General features: G+C 35.5%; 1 non-coding gene across 1 annotated transcript; it reads right to left on the reverse strand.

Annotated features, from left to right (window-relative positions):
• Nucleotides 1-2666: 2666 nt before the first annotated feature.
• On the reverse strand, nucleotides 2667-2788 carry LOC119508603. Its single transcript, XR_005211507.1, has one exon. It is a non-coding gene; the product is annotated as a small nucleolar RNA SNORA32 (small nucleolar RNA).
• Nucleotides 2789-17187: the final 14399 nt, after the last annotated feature.

The raw sequence follows: 17187 nt of genomic DNA on the forward strand, positions 1-17187 counted from the left end.
AGAAAGAGAACTGTATGATGATATTGTGAACAATTGATTGTACACTGTGGATGATTGTATGGTATGTGAATATATCTCTAAAATTGCAGGGAAAAAATAGTGAGAGGGTTACAAGTTCTGGAGAAAATGTGGAGAGAGGGATGTACCTATTCAATGTTGGTGGGGAAGTAGAATGGTGTAGTGTATCTGGAGAACAGTGTGGTTCCACAAGAAGCTAAGTGTATGGGTGCCATAATGTCCTGCTACCTCATTATTGGGTATATGCTTGGAAGGTCTGAGAACAGGGACATCAGTGGACATTTGCACACTGGTGTTTATGGCATCAGTATTCACAATTTGCAATGGATGGAAGTGGCCTAAGGGTACATCAACTGATGAACAGAAGGGTGAACTGTGCTGTATATATACAACAGAAAATTGAGTGACTGCAAGATGGAATGAAGTTGTGAGACATGCAACTAGGTGAATGATTTTGAGGACAGAATTTTGAGTGAAGTATGCTGGAAACAAAAAGATGGACATTATTGAACCTCATTAATGTGGAATAACTATAATTTGTAAACTCTTGAGAATTGCATCTCGGAGCACTGGTTATCAGGGGAACGCTTATTGTAAAGTTCCCTAGATTGCAGCCTCTTACAGCTGTCACATCTATTCCTGAGTTGTAATGGTTATCTCTAAATTCTGAGATGCTGAGCTCTTTGTGTATGATGTGGTCAGTCTCTGGAACTTTGGGTGTCTGTGTGATACCTGAAACTTGGAGTAGAGTTCAGCAGCTATGAATATCAGTATTACCTCATACAGTAACTGTCAAAAAAGCTGAAAAAGAGTTCTGACTTCAATTAGTGATATGAATGAAGTGGATCTGGTTAGCACTAGGGCAAATCAGGCCAAAGGGTAAAGGATGATACTGACTCTATTTTAAAACTTCAACTTCTGTGTGAGACCAAGGGAAGAGATGTTTATTTGGTGCAGAATTTGTATTTTCTGTAGCACACTAAATAATTTAACTTTTATGGTCAGTTTTTTTAAACACCATAAGTACATGGAGATTTGAATGGGAAGTGACATCTGGTAGGTTTATACAGGTTAGAGTGAAATCCCCATACACCCCAAAGTAATTTAGACAGACAATAAAAATGTATTTGAAGTGTCCCCTGAGGAACTGGGGAAAAATGCAGAAACACTGGGCTACCAATTTAGTAGGCCAAGCACTTGATCTGGAAGCTTTCTCTTATGAAGGTTATTACTGCAAAGGAGAGGCTAAGCCTTCTTGTGGTTGTGCCTTAGAGTCTCTTCCAGAGAGCCTCTTTGTTACTCAGATGTGGTTTCTCTCTCTCTCTCTCTCTCTCTCTCTCTCTCTCAGCCTGCTTGGCAGGTAAACTCACTGCCCTCCCCCCTACGTGGGACATGACTCCCAGCGTATAAACCCCCTGGCAACACAGGACGTGACTCTGGAGCCTGGATCTGGCACTGTGGGATTGAGAAAATCTTCTGGACCAAAAGGGGGAAGAGAAATGAAACAAAATAAAATTTCAGTGGCTGAGAGAATTCAAATGGAGTAGAGAGGTCACTCTGGAGGGTATTCTTATGCGCTATATCGATATCCCTTTTCAGTTTTTAGTTTGTTGGAGTGGCTAGAGGAAAATACCTGAAGCTGTTGAACTGCAACCCAGTAGCCTTGATTCTTGAAGATGACAGTATAACTATGTAACTTACACAGGGTGACAATGTGATTGTGAAAACCTTGTGGCTCACACTCTATCCAGGGTATGGACAGATGAGTAGAAAAATGGGAACAAAAATTAAATGAAAAATAAGGTGGAATGGGGCATTGGAATGTTTTAGGTGTTCTTTTTTACTTTTATTTTTATTTTTATTTTGGAGTAAAGATAATGTTCAAAAATTGCTTCTGGTGATGAATGCACAACTATATGATTGTACTGTGAACAACTGTGCACTGTGGATGACTGTAGGGTATTTGACTATGTCTCAATAAAACTGTATTAAAAATAACAGTGATAGGGGAAACTGTGGGGGTTATATGGAACTCTTTGTACTTTGTGCATAATTTTTATATAAAATTTGTAACTGCTCTAAAACAAGTTTATTAAGGAGAAAAAGAGTTGTCTGATTTTAGTGGTATTGCAATTAATCTATAAATCAGTTTGCATAGACTTGACAACTATATTTAGTCTTCCAATCCATGAACATGATATATCCTTCCACTTATTTAGGTCTTCCTTGATTTCTTTTAGCAGTTATGTGTGTCAGTTTTATAAAATGTCCTATTTAGAAATATTTCCTGTTGCCTGTTTCTGTAGAAAACCCTGACTAATACACAGGGTTAAATTTATTCCTATTTTTTTAATTCTTTTGGTTGCTATTCTAAATGGAATTTTTTTCTTGATTTCTCCTCAGATTACTCATTACTAGTGTATAGAAATACTATTGATTTTTGTGTGTTGGTGTTATATCTTGCCACTTTGCTGTACTAGTTTATTAGTTCTCGTAGATTTACTGTAGATTTTTTTTTGGGGGGAGGGTTCCTATAGCTAGTATTTCATCTGCAAAGTTTTACCTCTTTCTTTCCAATTTGGGTCCCTTTTATTTCTTTTTCTTGCCTAATTGCTCTGGTTCTATTTATTTTTTTTTTTAGGGGGATAGAATGTTTCCAATAGGCTGAATGCTGGCAAGGTAGCAAACAGAAAACCTAGTGGGAAATTTTTTGTATAGTCAACTCCACAGCAAATCAGAAACTGCATTCTAAAAGCCTTGGTAATGACCATTCTTCATTTTTAATATTGGCATTTGCAGGTATAAATTTCCTTCTAAGCACTGCTTTTACTGTATCCCATAAGTTTTGATATGTTGTCTTTATTTTAATCTGTTTCAATGTACTTTCTAGTTCCTTTTGTAATTTCTTTTTTGAAGTATAGGTTATTTAAGAATGTTTTTAAAATTTCCAATATTGGTGAATTTCCCCATTTTTTCAATTATTAATTCCTAGTTTCACTCTATCATGACTAGAAAATAAACTTTGTACAATTTCAATATTATTGAGACTTGTTTTATGCCCTATCATCCTGGATAATGTTCCATGTGCACTTGTGAAGAATGTGTATTCTCTTGTTGGATAGAGGGCTCTACAGATGTGGGCTAGGTCTAGTTTGTGTATAATACTTTTTAAGCCTTCAATTTCCTTGTTGATTTCCTTATAGGAAAGAGGATTAAGACCCAGCTTGAATGAGATGGGTCACATCTCAATTGAAACAACCTAATCAAAAGGTCCACGTACAAGGGCTGCACCCTCAGGAATGGATTAATAGAATATGGCGTTTTCTGGGGTTACATAACAGCTTCAAACTACTGCAATATATATCTTAAGTATCAGAATCCATATAGATTTATTTTCCTTGAATTCCAGTGATATAAGGAAACAGTCCCATGTAGTTCTTTTCCTCTTTTGTGTACTATTATTGTTATACTTGTTGCATCTATAGCTGTTAGAAACCCAACAATACTTTGTTATAATTATTATTTTATGTAGTTTTATGTCTATTAAAGAGGTTGAGAAAAGAAAGAAAAACAAGTATATGTTTAGGGTTTGTAATATTTCCCTTCTTATTTAACATTTCTGGTTCTCTTCATTTTTTCTGTGAATTGAGTTACAATTTGGTGTCATTTTCTTACTCCAATAAAACTTTGTTCTTACCCACCTCTTCTGTGTTATTATTGTCAAACATATTGCATTTCTATATGTTATAGGCCTATCAATACTATTGGGCATATGTGTATATATAAAATTATTTTAAAATCAGTTGAGAGAAGATAGAAGTAATATGGATTTGTATTGTTTTTTATATTCATGTAGTTACCTTTACTGGTTTTCTCTGATTTGTGTGTGTGTGTGTGTGTGTGTGTGTGTATTTGAATCTCCCAATTGGTTTACTTCCTTTCAACCTGAAGTATCTCCTTTAGTAAGAAATTTCTTGTAATCTGTGTTTGCTAGTAATGAATTCTCTCAGCTTTTGTCTGGGATGTCATTATCTCACCTTCATTTTTGTATGACAATCAGTTTTGCTGGATATACGATTCTTGCTTGACAGTTTTTTCTTTCAGCACTTGAATATATCATCCCACTGATTTCTTACCTCCATGTTTTCTGATGAGAAGTCAATTGCTAATCTTATTGGTGATCTCTTTTATGTTGTCTTAGTCTGCCAGGCTGCTATGACAAATATGTTGACACTAGAGGAACAGTTTGACACTAGAGGAAGTCTAAAATTGGTGTTGGGAAGTTTTGACACTAGAGGAAGTCTAAAATTGGTGTTGGGAAGATGTTGCTTTCTCTCCAAGGTCTATAACATTCTGGTGCTGGCTACTGGCAATCCTTTGTGTTTGAATTGTATCCCTGTGATGTCCTCTGTTTTTTCTTCCAAGTATCATTGACTTCAGCTTCTGGCTTTTCCCCATGACTTTCTTTGATTATATCTGAAATTCTTTCACTTAGAAAGTACTTCAGTAATCCATATTAAGTCCCACCCTCATTCAGTTGGGCCACTTCTTAACTAAAAATAACAGTTCAAGAGATCCTATCAAAAATAGGTTCAACCCACAGAAAATGCAGATTAAGAACATGTCTAAAGTGGGGTGCATAATCCAATCTCACACATATCTAATGAGTTATTTTTCTCTTGTTGCATTCAAGATTTTCTACTTGGATTTTGTTTAACTTCTTTAATATGTAGATTAATGTTTTTCACATAGTTTGGAAAGGGATCCCTACCTCTTCTTGCCAGGTTTTGTCAATTTGAGCTGGGGGTGAGTTGTGGGAAAAGAGCAGGGTATGGCTCAAATGCCACAGACTCTGTTTGTACCAAGTTTTAGTAATTTTTCCTGAATAAATATTTCTTGATTGCTGTATACCCTTAGGAGAATTTCCAGAGAATTAAAATTTTTTAAATGGTTTTTTTTTTTTTTTTTTCCAATTTTGCTTATCTGGCTGGGGAGCTCATCTGCAGCATTCCTCATGCTGACATCCCATAAGTGGAATTCCTTGAAGTACATTTCTTCTAGGCATAATATAGTGGGATCTTGCCTTTTATTCAATCTGACAACCACTGACTTTTATATTATTTTTATTTATTGTGAATATTGACATGGTCAGGTTTAAATGTACCATCTGTTTACTTGCATTCTGTCTGTCCCCTCTGTTCTTTGCTGCTTTTCCCTTAATTTTCTCTTGTTTGAATTAATTATTTTTATGGTTAATTTTATCTCCTTTTGGCTTATTTTAATGCACTGATATATTAGTGATTGCTTATATAATTTTAGTGATTGTTTTAATATTTATAGTACACATCTTTAACTTATCACAGTCTACCATCAATAATGTTATACTATTTCTTGTATAGGAAAAGAACCTTAAAACTGCATGCTTCTATTTTCTTCCCCTGGCCTTTGTAGTATTGTTGACACACATTTTACTTCTACATATGTTGTAACCTCCCAGTTACATTGATGTTATTTTTATATCACCAGTCAATTATCTTTCAATATAACAAATATACAACAATATAACAAATAACAAAATTCAAATAACAAAAGGAGAAGTTCTAACATTTTTCTGTATAGTTACCATTACTAGTGGCCTTAAGTTTCTTTGTGAAGATTCAAGTTTCCATCAGGTACTATTTTCCTTCTTGAAGGACCTCCTTTAATATTTCTTGCAGTGCAGATCTATTGGTGATGAACTTTTCTCAGAAATTGTATATCTGAAAAAGTCATTATTTCACTTTCAGTTTTGGAAGATGTTTTACAGGTAAAATATTCTAGGATGAGAAATACTCTACCAAACCAGCACCGGAAGATGTTGCCTTGCTGCCTTTTTGCTTGCATTGTTTCTGTTGAAAAATATGTTGCCATCCTTGTCTTTTTCCTCTTATGTGATGCGTACTTTTGCTCTGGTGCTTATAAGATTTTCTTTTTATCACTGTTTTGTTTGTTTGTTTGTTTTGTTTTGTTTTTTTTACATCTTTTCTTTGTGAAATATAAAATATATACAGAAAAATGATAACTTTCAAAGTATGGCTTAACAAGTAGTTATAGAGCAAATTGCATTTAGAGCTATGAATTTCATCTTCAGCACTGCCTTCACTGCATCCCATAGGTTTTGATACATTGTGTTCTCATTTACATTCATCTCTAGTTATTTACTGATTTCTCTTGCAATTTCTTCTTTGACCCACTGACTGTGTAAGAGTGTGTTGTTAACCTCCACATATTTGTGAATGTTCTGGTCCTTTCACGGTTGATGATTTGCAGTTGCATTCCACTATTGTCAGAGGATGTGTTTTGAATAATTTCAGTCTTTTAAAATTTATTGAGGTTTGTTTTGTGCCCCAGCATATGATTTATCCTGGAAAACTTTCCATGAGTACTAGAGAAAAATGTACATCCTGGTAATTTGAGATTTAACACTCTATATATGTCTGTTAAGTCTAATTCATTTATCACATTGTTTACATTCTCAATTTCCTTATTGGTCTTCTGTATGGTTGTTCTATCTATAGAAGAGAGTTTTGTATTGAAGTCTCCCACTATTGTTGTATAAATGTCTATTGCTCCCTTCAGTTTTGCCAATGTTTGTCTCATGTACTTTATAACACCTTTATTGGGTGCATACACATTTATGATTGTTATTTCTTCTTGGTAAATTGTCCCTTTTATTAATATATAGTGTCATTCTTAGTCTTTTATGGCATCTTTGCACTTAAAGTCTATTTTGACTGATATTAGTATTGCTAACAGTTTTGTTTTATTTTGCAGTTTGTATGGAGTATTTTTTCCCCATCCTTTCACTTTCAATCTCTTTGTGCTGCTGTGTCTAATGTAAGTCTTTTGTAAACACCATATTGATGGATCATGCTTTTTAATCCATTCTGCCAATCTGTATCTTTTAACTGGGGAGTTTAATCCATTCACATTCAGAGTTATTACTGTGAAGGCAGTTCTTGAACCAACCATCTTATCCTTTGGTTTTCATTTGTCAGGTCTACTTTTCCCCCTTGTTCCCTTTTGCTAATGCTGTCATTATGTAAAGTACCAGAAATGGATAGGCTTTTATAAAGGGGGTTTATTTGGGTACAAATTTAAAGTTCTAAGGCCATAAAAGTGTCCAAACTAAGGCAACAACAAGAGGATACCTTCACTGAAGGAAGGCCAATGGTGTCTGGAACACCTCTGTCAGCTGAGAGGGCACATGGCTGGTGTCTGTTTGTCTTTTCCTCCCTGGCTGTGTTTCAAAATGGCTTCCTTCAAAATGTCTCTGGGCTTCTATCTTCTCTCCCCTCTCTCAGTTCCTGTGCATCCTTGCTTCTTTCTCCCAGTGCATTTCTCTGTAAGCATTTGGGAATCTTCTCTTAGCTCCTCCAGGGCAAACTATGCACTTCATCTCTTAGCTTAGCATCTCCACAATCCTTCTGTCTGCATCTCCAAGCTTCTCCAAGCATCTCCAAGAGTCAGCATCTGTATCAGCTCTTGATTTCTCTTAAGTACTTCAGTGAACTAATCAAGACCCACCCTGAATGGGTGGGGTCCACACCTCCATGGAAGTAATTTAATCAAAGTCCTACTCACAGTTGGGTGAGTCACATCTCCATGGAAGCACTCAATGAAAAATATCCACCCTATTTAAAAGACTAGTAAGTCTGCCCCCACAATACTGCATTAAAGAACATGGTTTTTGTGGGTGACATAATAGGTTCAAACCAGTGCTCTCTTTTTTCTTTTTTTTCCTTTAAGTTGCTGTTACTAATATTCTTCAGTTCTGTGCTTTTCTCCAGACCTCTGTCTCTTTTTCTCTCAGCCAGAATTTCCTTTAGGGTTTCTTGCAGGGCAGGCCTCTTTTTAGCAAATTCTCTCAGCATTTGTTTGTCTATGAAAATTTTAAATGCTCCCTCAATTTTGAAGGAGAGTTTTGCTGGATAAAGAATTCTTGGTTGTCAATTTTTCTCTTTCAGAATCTTAAATATGTCATACCACTGCCTCCTCACTTCCATGGTACCCACTGAGTAGTCAGTACTTGGTATTGTGTTGTTTCTCTTCTCAGCCTGTGGCTGAGGAGGATTATCTCCCCAGCTCTTTGCTGTGATGGGTGCACAGGAGTGTAGAGCTGCTCCCTTTCCTGCTTAGATGTCTTGCTGCTGCCAGCCCCCAGTGGTCCCCACTGAATAAACTCACCCCATCCTTTGAGAAACATTTTCTCTGCTTTTTCATCCAAGTCTCCACCACATTTTGTAGAAGTCTCTCCCTGGCTGCCTGCTCCGTGAAACCACTGTCCTAGGCATTCTCTGCCTTTTCTCTAGTTTCATTCACAGAGTAGAAATTTGCTTTGTCTCACCTATTCTGCCATCTTCCTAGAAGACCCTTTATCAGTCTTTTTAAGCAGTTTGATTTTGATTTGTCTTGGTGTCATGTTTAATATGTTTGGGACTTGAACATCTTATCCCAGTGATTTATAATTTTCTTCACATTTGGAAAAAATTTCAGCCATTATTATTTTATATATATTTTAATTCCTCTACCCCACATTTTAAGGAGTCTAATTTCCTGTGTATTTAGCTGCTTGAAGTTGCAACCTGGAAACTTACTTCAGGCAGTAAGCTGGGGCAATAGTAGGGTTCATCTCCTTTATTCCCCATTTTTTAGGGATCATTGTACTTTTTGACCTGATTTTCAATGTCTTAAGTGCCATTGCTTCTTAAATTTTATCTTTATTTCAGTTGTTTCACATGAAAGGATAAATCCAGTCCCTGTTATACCATCTTTACCAGAAGTAGATGTCTGCAGAATGTCTCTTCTTAATTTTAAGTGAGGAAAAGATATTGTATATCTTCAAGAGCCCTAAAGTGGATTCTCTTCAAGAGCAAATATATTTGAGACAAAACTATGACCTTGATATCTGTGAGCATTTGCAGATCAAAAGAAAATTCCTATAAGTTTTAAGTGCATAAAGACTTCAGGACAATCCATGTGTCATATTACTAAAAGAAAGAGAAATAGAAAAAGGGCAAAAGATGAATAACAATTCTTTCATGTAGAGAAATTTTTGATTAAGAGTAAGATCTGAAAAATTTGAAATTAATTTGTTTGGAACAATCTATATGCACATTATACAGGAATGGGTCAAATGCCATATTGTATGTTTGTTGTGGTGGCATTCCATAAAATCCCATAAAAATAAATGAGAAGATTTATTTCTATAAACATAGAAAAAATGATAGTTTCAAAATACATATTTGAATAGGCAAAATGTATGAGGCAGAATTGGGGGGCTTCCTCTAATATAACAGAAGGCAGTGCAGAGAGATTGTGGACTCAGTGGTAGTATTAGATAATTCTAATCTGAGAATTTTATTTCATCAAAAGTAAATAGGATAGTTTATCAAATAAAGTGAGCTGCAAGGGTAATGGAAGTATAAGAATAGAGAAGTTTGAAATGTCAGTCTTAGAAGTAGGAATGTACATTTTCTATGGAACTGGGGAGATTCCAGGCAGTGCCAAGAGGCAAATTGTTGTGATATTCTTCATCTAAATTCACCTCTTCACACAGAGTGGCTAATAATGGATTTCACTAACCACAGTGTTCTGCCAGATAGAGGGGAAAGATGGTGAGAGGGCCAATAGAATGAGGTGTGCTAGCACCTGGACAAAAAGAAGAACTCATAGGGTCAGTTAAATTGAGCTCTCAATGGGATAAAACACTCACTGAAAGGGAGAAGAATGACATTGTACAAATCAGGATTCCTGACATGGTAGACTTAAAGTAAAGAATGGATTGTCTCTATGAATGTTGAATTTTCCATAAGTGATGAAAAAATTAGGGCTATAGATGTATACAACTACCAAGTACTTCAGTAAACTAGAGGAATTATATGGTTCAATGAGATTTTGAACCATGTGACACAGAGGCTTCAAAGGAAATACGGGTTTTTAAAAAGAAAGGTGGACTATGTTGTAAAAGCCATTGGGTAGAGGAATAGCCTAAGAGCCTGTTGGGTGGCATGGATAAGTCTCAGAGGGCATGAAAGCACCAGTGAGAAATGAGATACAGTCAAGTTTACAAGAAAGAGGATTATTGAGAGTGCAATCTTCAAACCAAAGCACATGCCCTTATCATGCTGAGAACAAAGAATTCTGCAAGTTTAATCAGAAGGCTTCAGCAGAGAGTGACCATGTGAATCCTCAACAATAAGCAAGACCATAAGTATTTGGCAGGCATCAGGATCTACATGCAGGGACTAGATCAACCAGCAAAACTCTAGGAAACTGCAGAAGAACCAGGAGACAAATGTAATGTTTCTGATGAGGGAGCACTCTCCTGTCAGGTATCTTCCAGAGAAAAACACTGGAGTAATGTAAGCGAGATAATATGGGATCCTGAAAAGATTGAACATTTACTCAAAAACAACTATTTTAAACTTAAGGAGACCTTCTTGTATTTTTGAAAAACCAGAATAGAGTAAGCCTAACTTAATGCCTACCTTCCCCTCTAAAATCTCTGCCCAAGCAACAGTGTGGTATATTTTGAAGAAGGTTAAATTCATTTTAGAAAATACAGAGGCTACAGTTTGAAGTTATATAAAAATACTATAGACATATGTTAACTATTCCACCCAGATTCCAAGCTACACTCAGATACCCCCATACACACTCAAATAGGAACATGTTTTTTTCTCTTCCTCTTTCTCCCCTCCTCCCTTTTATATTCATCCCTATATTCTAGCTATTTAAGCAATTACTGGTTCAGGGTAGTTTGAATATTTTTTAATTAAGTAAATATAAAAGTGAATTTAGCATATGAGAAAGAAAACATCACAAAACAAAATAAGGAATGCTGAGAATAAAATCAGAGATAGAATAAAACTGAAAAAAATCATAAGAAACTCTTTTTCTACTCTGTCTATACATTTCTGTACCCACATTTATGCCAGAAGAGATTTAAAATATGAAGTGGCCACTTATGTAAGAACATGGAGAATATTGCCAAAGAACTAATCCTCTCTCCCCCAATTAAAAGCACTACACTGAGATTTTTTATCATATTTTTTTATTGTAGAATATAACATATATACATAAGAATGATAGATTTCCAAGTGCAATTTAACAAATAGTTAGAAAATTTCAAAGAATATTATAGGTTACAATTCCACAGTTTCAGTTATTTCCTTATTATGAAATATACATACAAAAAGGTAATATCTATCAAAGTATGATTTAACAAGTAGATGTATAGGAAATTTCCAAAGACATATAGGAAATTTCAATATTATGAGTGATAGTACCTTAGTTGCAGTTATCCTTATTGTGAAATATAACATACATACGAAAAGGTATAGCTTTCAAATTGCAATTTAACAAGTAGCTATAGAACAAATTTCAAAGGATGCTATGTGTTACAGTTTTGCCATTTCAATTTTTTCTTCTAACTATTCTAATACCCTAGCAACTAATAAAAATAAAATTATATAAAGATTCAGTATTCATAATCCTTTGTTAATTCCATCTTCTCTGTTGCTATCCCTTCCTCTAACTTACTTTCCTGATCTTCAGGGATGTCTAGGCAGTGACCACCCTAACCTGTTCATGCTGAAAAGGGGTGTCAACTTTATGAGCAAAGGGGACACATGTAGTTGATGTTCTTGAAGAGGCTATTGCCACTGGGTTTTGGGACTTAGCTGGCATAAGAGCACTCTGAAAGATTTGAGTTTCTGATGAATATACTTAGTGAGTGAAACTTTTATAGAATCTCAGATAGAGATCTGCATATTCTTTAAGGTTTTCAGGACTACTATTGACTTGGGCTTACCGTATTGTGGTCATTTGACATATCTAGGTGAGGTTTGCTTAGGAGTAACCTCCATGACATCCTCCTGACCCTATTTGGATTCTCTTAGCCACTAAAACCTTATTTTGCTGCCTTTCTTTTCCCCTTTTGGTCAAAAAGGCATTGTCAATCCTTCGATGCCTGGGTCAGGCTCATTCCCTGAATCCATGTCCCATGTCACCAAGAAGTTTCATTCATCTTGGGGGTCTTGCCCCACGTTGGGGAGAGGGTGACGAATTTATTTGCAGAGTTAGGCTTAGAGAGAAGAAGTCCACATTTGAGCAAAAGAAGCTCTCTGGAGGTGACTCCTAGGCATAATTAAAGGTGGCCTAAGCCTCCTCTTTATAGCCATAAGTTTCAGCTGAGCAAGCCTCAATATCGAGGGCTTGACTTATAAAGTAGGGGGTTCCTAAGTTCACATGTTATATTTTATATCCACAATAATCCATCCATATCTCACAATTCTCATGACCCAAAACATCTTGTAGCTCTTGTCAGCCCTTAATTATTTGTCCCTAGTATTTGTGTAATACTAGTATGGTATTCCTATTAATTATCATCCCTAGTATGCAATGTGTAGATTTTTCTCATGTATCCCTTTGTTGTCAATTCTCTGGGCTAGTGTCATCCCTTAGAGGTATATCATGTAAGAACCTATTTATATTTGTGGGGCTGATGTGTGGGAAACCTGTCTTTAAACAACCCCTTTCATTCATATTCACCTTCAATACAGCTCTGATACTTATAATCCCATTAACAAACAATTGTCACCCCATCCATTACCATACCTTTGAATTCACCATCAATAACATATCTGAACATATTAGATTATCATTCCCTCTCACTAGCTCTGTCTACCACTAGGTCCCCAATATTCTTATAAGACATTTATTTCACATTGTTCAGTTAGTTCACAGAAGTGGTAACACACAATATCTCACACTGAGATATTTTAAAGATGGATTTGACCAAAGTTTAAAGTAACATGTAATTCTTTTGCTATTTAAAATCTCCCAGACAGGGCTAAGTAAATGGTGTTTCAAAAGTCTTTAATAAAGCCAGAAAACTGACAATAAAACTTGACAAAAATAGCACAGAAAGAGGTATAATAGACTCATAAATGGCAATGAAAATACCTTAATAAAGTCTTAGCAAATAGAATGCAGCAGCACATTTATGTATAATAATAAAATCAACTGGGATCCACAGCAGGAGTGCAAAGATGGTTTAATATTGGAAATTCCATTAACATAAATTAACATATGAAAGGAAGAAAACCATATTATCATTCTCTATAGATGCTGAAAATTCAGCATCATTTGTTGATGAAAATAATCAATAAAGAGTAGATTGAGAATATCTTAACATATTAGAGCATGCATATCTCAGTCCCAAAGCCAGAATAATGACTAATAATAGTAATTCATGAAACATTTCTAGTGAAGGCAGTATAAGACATAGCTAGCCATAACACTGGTCTTATTTAACAATGTTCTGGGGATATTAATCAAGACAAGTGGAAAAGAGGTGAAAAATAGATGGCAAATGTTCATAGTTCACAAATGGAAAAACATAAAGCTGACACACTGGGCTGGTATTCTAGGAGAGATTAGTTTTACTCTGGTTTGAATGGGCATGTGATCAAGGAAAAGTTACTTATTTCTTTGGAACTAATATCTCATGAACATAATGAGGTGATTGGGTGATAAGGGAGAAGGGAGCATTTCAGAAACAGCAATGTTTTTTAATTTTAATTTTGATTTTTTGGTGTGTGACCAAGCTAGATTCCTCTACCAGCCTTCTCATGCCAACTAAAAACCAGGGCTTAAATAGTGTTTTCCCTAACTTCATATTATTTTGACTGTTTGATGTGTGTGTCTCAATAAAAATGGATCTCAAATAGTAATTTGGAGGTGCTAGTTGGAAAAGTCAGCCATTATTTTAAATCAGTCATAGAAAAATTTTTTGTCCATTTTGAGAAGTATATTTCCATTCAGGGACACATTTCCAGAAGGGATAGAACAAGGAATTGTGATGAATGGAGAAAATTTCCTAGCTAACTAGGTTCTCTTATTTAATTCTAATGACAATAAGAAACATATAATCTATTTTTTTTAATAAATTTTATGGAGCAATGTCCAAATTCAAAGAAACCCTTAGGAAAGAGATGTTTTGTTGGCAGTTTAGAAATTGATGTTTTTGGTATAACTTATTTAATATTTTACAGCCCTCTAATTAAGAAAATAAAATCTTATTTATTTTAATTAAGTACACAGACACATTTAGGAGCTGGTTTTCTCAAAACCTATATGAAAGGCTTTCTAAGTGTGAAAGAAAAATAGATAAGCTAAAGTTTGTTGAACTTTTGGCAAGGAGATTAATTAATTTCTACTTTCAATTTTAGAGAAACCACTCTGTTGTTTTCTTTTGCTTTCAGTATGTAATTTATCTTGTGCTAAAGTGAGCCAACAATGAATCCAAATCAGACAATGTATGCGGAGCACATGGTTTTCTACCCCAACTCCACTAAAATGATGACAAGAGTACTAAAAAAAAATCATAAATCTATAAGGCAAAAGAGAATGGAATCGGGGGTGGGCAGCAAATAGCAGATGATAGAGGTCAACAAAATTTTATAAAATATAAATAAAATCTACCAGTGGTAACTCATTAAAGGGACCAGAAAAATCTGAAGTTTTAGTTCACATTTTGTGGTGAGGATCAGTCATGAAATAACCTGATTTTTCCGTCAGGACTTCGGCCATTAGCAGCAGCTGCATACTGGGATAAGGATATGGTGATGTGAGGCTGGGGGTATTGAAACAGGAAGTACGTCTAAAATTGGTAATACAAAGCAATAAGGCCGCTAGTTCTATTCCCCCACCCTAAACAAACAGAAGGCTACTCCTTCCTTAACTCCAGCAGAGAAAAACTTCAGCAGTAGTCTGGATATTTCTTCTTTGGGAGAATGGACCAAAAGGATTCTGGGTTTAGGAAATACAGGCACAGTTGAGCACAGTGGTACTGTACTTGAGTCATGGGAGGAGATTGGAATATTTCTCTGGGGAAATGGAGAAAAATAGGGAAAAGCTATTAAGGTAGTTGTCTCTATTGGGTTAACCTTCACATTGAAGCCCTTCGGCTGACAAGCCCTTCCCACCAAGATTGAGGTCCTGATCAGTTTCATGGTGACTGAGCTGAGTAGTTAAGATCAGCAGATATTTGGGAAAACCTTTTATATGAAAGACAAAAATCAAACAGGAAATCAGAGGAGGCTGAGAGAATTCAGGTAGCTGAAAAAGAATAACTAATACTTACAAATATAAAATCCATAGATAAAAGAAGATAATGTATCCTTGATTTAAGGGCAGTATACAATATATATGGAAAAAATCAAGAACAAAAAAAGAGCTCTTGAAAATTAAAATATGATAGCAGAAATTAAGGTAAAGTATATAAATATAGGGGTTAGGATAGAACATCGATTAAATCATCCACAAAGGAAACAAAGGCCAAATAGATAGAAAATTGGAGCCTACTTCCACATAAAAGGTCATCTAATTTACAAGGTCATTGAAGTTCTGAAAGAATGGTTTTAGTAAATGATGCTTTTCAACTTATTATCAGGCTGGAAAAAAGGAATCTTGACTGTACAGCAAACTAGAAACAAAAATTAATTTGAGCTATATCATGGACCTAAATGATGTGAAATATAAGTGTGTTTTGGAAAAAAAAACTCGGGAGAATATAGTCATAACTTTGGAAAGGCAAAGAGTTGTTAAATAGCACCCAAGAACACTAATCATTAAACCGTTAAAAAAGGTTGAAATTAATTAAATTATCTTTTATTCATTATACTACACCATAAATATAGTGAACATACAAGCCACAGATTAGGAAAAGATATTTGAATACATAAATGTGACAAAGGATTTGTATCAAGAATTTGTAAAAGAGAACTACATATACACAACATTATCCCAAAAATCAAATTCAAAAAGTGGACAAAACACTTGAATGGGCATGCCACCTAATAGGGTATACGAATGGCTAGTAAGCACACAAACAATTGCTCTATCTTTTTTTTTTTTTTTTTTTTTTTTTTTTTTTTTTTTTTTAAATCATCATTTTATTGAGATATATTCACATACCACGCAGTCATACAAAACAAATTGTACTTTCGATTGTTTACAGTACCATTACATAGTTGTACATTCATCACCTAAATCAATCCCTGACACCTTCATTAGCACACACACAAAAATAACAAGAATAATAATTAGAGTGAAAAAGAGCAATTGAAGTAAAAAAGAACACTGGGTACCTTTGTCTGTTTGTTTCCTTCCCCTACTTTTCTACACATCCATCCATAAACTACACAAAGTGGTGTTTGGTCCTTATGGCTTTCCCAATCCCATTGTCACCCCTCATAAGCTACATTTTTATACAACTGTCTTCGAGATTCATGGGTTCTGGGTTGTAGTTTGATAGTTTCAGGTATCCACCACCAGCTACCCCAATTCTTTAGAACCTAAAAAGGGTTGTCTAAAGTGTGCATAAGAGTGCCCACCAGAGTGACCTCTCGGCTCCTTTTGGAATCTCTCTGCCACTGAAGCTTATTTCATTTCCTTTCACATCCCCCTTTTGGTCAAGAAGATGTTCCCGTCCCACGGTGCCAGGTCTACATTCCTCCCTGGGAGTCATATTCCACGTTGCCAGGGAGATTCACTTCCCTGGGTGTCTGATCCCACGTAGGGGGGAGGGCAGTGATTTCACCTTTCAAGTTGGCTTAGCCAGAGAGAGAGGGCCACATCTGAGCAACAAAGAGGCATTCAGGAGGAGACTCTTAGGCACAAATACAGGGAGGCCTAGCCTCTCCTTTGCAGTAACCGTCTTCCCAAGGGTAAAACTTATGGTAGAGGGCTCAACCCATCAAACCACCAGTCCCCTATGTCTGTGGTCATGTTAGCAACCATGGAGGTGGGGTAGGCGAATACCCCTGCATTCTCCACAGGCTCCTCAAGGGGGCACTACATCTTTTTTTTTTTTTTTTTTCCCCTTGTTTATCTTTTTTCTTTTTTTTTTTTTTTTTTTTTTTTTTTAACTTTCCCTTCTTTTTTCAAATCACCTGTATGAAAAAAAAGTTAAAAAGAAAACAAACATACAATAAAAGAGCATTTCAAAGAGACCATAGCAAGGGAGTAAGAAAAAGACAACTAACCTAAGATAACTGCTTAACTTCCAACATGTTCCTACTTTACCCCAAGAAAGTTACATAATATAGCAACATTTCAGTG

Source organism: Choloepus didactylus, chromosome 13 (assembly GCF_015220235.1).
Source record: "Choloepus didactylus isolate mChoDid1 chromosome 13, mChoDid1.pri, whole genome shotgun sequence".
In the NCBI taxonomy this organism is placed as follows: Eukaryota; Metazoa; Chordata; class Mammalia; order Pilosa; family Megalonychidae; genus Choloepus; species Choloepus didactylus.